Below are 3522 nucleotides of genomic sequence, written 5' to 3'. Positions count from 1 at the left end.
CTCTCTCTCTCTCTCTCTCTCTCTCTCTCTCTCTCTCTCTCTCACACACACACCCCTCTACATACCTTCTCCCCCTTTCCAGCAGAGAGGATATATCTGGTTTTACAGCCATCACCAAATAAGGCCCCTTTGGTACTGGGGTACCAGTCACATCTTGTCACAAAAAAAAACATTATTTTCCTATTCCAAAAATACTCCTGTTTTAGGAAGTGTACATGGACACACTGGATTTGGATTATAGCTACCTCAGATGTAAGCTGAGGAACTACTTAGATTTAGATCTGGGCTCCATCCTCTAATATCTGGGTCACTCAGAGTGAAGCGCTTTTTGTCTCAAGCTATGCCACCTCTAACTCACACTCATCTTCTACTACCCCTATGTGGTAGCCTACCTTTCCTAAGATTTCTGTACAGGAGATTTAAGGGTGACTATCTGGGGCTTTTTAAATTATACTATAACATACATTATTGAGTTTCATAAACTTAGTAAAAGTAAATAAGCAGAAAACAGATGAAAGTATATTATTTCAGTAGGTTTTATTCATGAATACTTATCTAGTATTTCAAATGGGTATGTACGTTTGTGGGTCTTATAATTCTCTAAAGATATTTTCATTGCTTATTTCTCAGAACCAATAAGATCAGCACACCCACATGCCTTTGAAAAATTACAAATAAGATATCCAGGTGATAAAATACTATGCAGATTATAAAATATGATGTTTACAAAGAAAATTTATTATTAACACACCAGCCCCTCCTTCTTCCTACCCAGCCTGGTGTCTCTGTGATTCTTTGACAGTTAGCCAAGTCGTGTGTTGCCCATGGTTCCCAAATGTGCTCTTCCTCCTTCCTTTAGTACTATATTTAATTTGTAAAAGGTTAATGCTTAATTAAGAAACTAGTATATTAATAGCAGAAAGTCTATTAAGAATGATCCAAAATGCATAACTTCTTAGAGCAATACCTCCATCAACTCATAATGTAAGAAGCGGGTCGTATCTTGATCACATTTTGAACATCAGGTCTCTCTTTTCTTTTTCTCACTCACTCATTCACATTCCTGCCTTCAAGTATTCCTTCTCCAAATAAGAAATATGTCAGGTTGAATCATTGGAAAAAATTTAAAACAAAACAATAAGAGGTATGAATAAAATGGAGTGAGAAATTTATATCTCTGCCTTCTCAGTCTTATAAAATAATCACTATACGTTATTGCCAAGCTTTGATTTCCCATCTGTGAACATGTACTGGACATCATTCTATGTCCAAGCGCATTTACTTGACTTAGTTTTAGTGGACATATAGTAACCTATTGTATGGTCACATTACAATTTGGTTTCTTTTGCTGTTGAAGAAAGCAAAGTGCATCTTACTTTGCATTTGTAACCCCATGTATTTTTGGTGAGAAGTAATTATAAAGAATAAAGAAATATCTCTACAACAAGTCCTCTAAAAATCCTTTCCTTAAATTCTATTGCTTCTTGAGCTCTTGACTACAGGAGCTAGGAAAATGTCCTGAAAAGATATTATTTAGCTGCAGATTATAAGAAATGTCTATATAATTAACAAATCACCGTTTCCATTTTGCTTTACCATTCCTTTGAGATGGTGATTGAAAAACTCCAGTATCTCATGTCCAAGCTTAGAGTGAGAGGGGAGGAATCCCTGACTGGCTTTTTTAAAAAATACCTGCTAAATATATTACTGCTTTTATTATATAAGAAAAAAAAATATATATATATGACACACCCACTGTGTGCCTTCTCTATGACTCTCTAAACTACACATTCTGTAAAATGTTATACTTTGTCTTTTTATATGACACAAATGTGTTCCATTGCCTATTTGAATCATTCAGTTTCATTAATCCTTAACACACATTTCATTAACTAACAATTTGCAGTATATCTATTAAACATGAGGTATCAAGATGCCATTCTGATTTGTAGCATTCTGAAATTTGTTCTAGAATGCATTCTCACACAAAAATATTACCATCTATAAACTACAGCACTGAACTTATTAGGCTTCCTCACAGTCAGACCTCTCTCTCTCTCTCTCTCTCTCTCTCTCTCTCTCTCTCTCTCTCTCTCTCTCATTCTCTCTCTCGGTATCTGTCTCATCTGGTGTCTCTCCTAGTTTCTCTCATGGTATTTCTCCTGGTCTGTCTCTGTCTCTATTTCTGTCTCTCTCCTGGTCTCCTCTCTCGCTCTTTCTCTTTCTCTGTCTCTGTCTCTTTCTCCCCCTTTCCTGGAAAAGTCTAACATGCATGGATGTATCACTTAACTGTCAATTCTTACTCTCCTACAACTCTAAGATTAATGTTTTTCTCCTCTTACCCATCCAAGAAATGGCCAGGATGTAATGTGCCTTCTTAAGTCTCTGAGCCAATGAACTCTTCAACCCCTTCCTCACCTAAAAAACATTTTACATCCTTTTCTTTGCCTCTAGCAAGTTCTCTCTAATCAATTTCACCTGTTTGAGTAAACCTGATGGGAAAGACACAGTCCAAATAGTCCCCCCAGTAGGAAGAGTTGCAGAAAGTAGAGGCCTGCGTCTTTTTTCAGTGACCAGGGAGAACATTTAGGTTGCTACAGCACATACAAAAAGTTCTTGGCAAACAGTTACCTTTGAGTTGGGGTAGAATTTCCGGGACAAATGATGCTCATCCTCTAAAAAAGCTGGTCCTCACCATCCCCTCCACAGCCCTCTGCCTGCCACAAAAGACCTTGTTTCCTGAACTGCAGGTCTTGTGTCTGGGCTGTTCCTGACGGAAACAGTGCAGTATTTGACTACTCTTGCATAACATTTTCATAATCCACGCCTTTTGTTCTAAGGAAAAACCTGCTTTCCTGATCTAAGAAAATACTCAAACCAGGGGACTTGGGACAGCCACAGCTCCTGAGACTGATGAGTCAGACTGGCTGAGACGCCCATGTTGTTCATCCTGATGATTTTCTTGAGCTCCACTTTGAGCCAGGTCCTAGGGTGGGGAAAAGGGACACGAAGACGAAAATGTCGCTTTCCTGTATCCAAGGAGCTTGTGGAAGACTGGGGCTCAGAAATGCAAAACAACTGGGAGTCCCTGTGGAGAAAGGTGAGGCTACAAAGGGAGACAATGGTGCGTCCACGGGACTGGGGAAGGCTTCACAGGTATAGTGCCTGTGACGGGCTTGGAAGCACGAGTGGGAAATTTCCTGACGGATGAGAGTTGAAGAGGTCTCGGGGCTGTGAGAAGGCTGTGGAAGTCAGAGCAAGTGCCACAAGGAAAGCCGCAGAATTACTGAGCAGGAGGAAGGGTGGCCGTCATCAAGACATTGATTAGTAGCAAATGCTAGCAAGGTGGCAAGGAAAAAGGAAACTTTGGGCACTGTGGATAAAAGCGTAAACTAGTACAACTGCTATGGAAATAAGTATGGAGATCCCTCAGAAAGCTGAATCTACAAGTTGCATTTGAGCTAGATGTTCCTCTTCTGGGTATCTTCCTTAAAAAGTTGAAGCTATATTGCAGTGAAACAT

At 39.4% G+C, this 3522-nt stretch overlaps 1 protein-coding gene across 1 annotated transcript in view; it reads right to left on the bottom strand.

Moving 5' to 3' along the window:
• Positions 1 to 2707, bottom strand: part of Ccdc129 (coiled-coil domain containing 129) — a 135165-nt gene extending 132458 nt beyond the window's left edge. Inside the window, exon 1 of the mRNA XM_023709957.1 lies at positions 2632 to 2707. The gene's annotated coding sequence lies outside the window, so the exon portion shown is untranslated. The remainder of the gene's footprint in view (positions 1 to 2631) is intronic.
• Between the last annotated feature and the right edge of the window lie 815 nt (positions 2708 to 3522).

This window comes from Octodon degus, unplaced genomic scaffold (genome assembly GCF_000260255.1).
Source record: "Octodon degus isolate 3935 unplaced genomic scaffold, OctDeg1.0 scaffold00015, whole genome shotgun sequence".
In the NCBI taxonomy this organism is placed as follows: domain Eukaryota; kingdom Metazoa; phylum Chordata; class Mammalia; order Rodentia; family Octodontidae; genus Octodon; species Octodon degus.
This window is presented reverse-complemented; position numbering and strand designations above follow the sequence as displayed.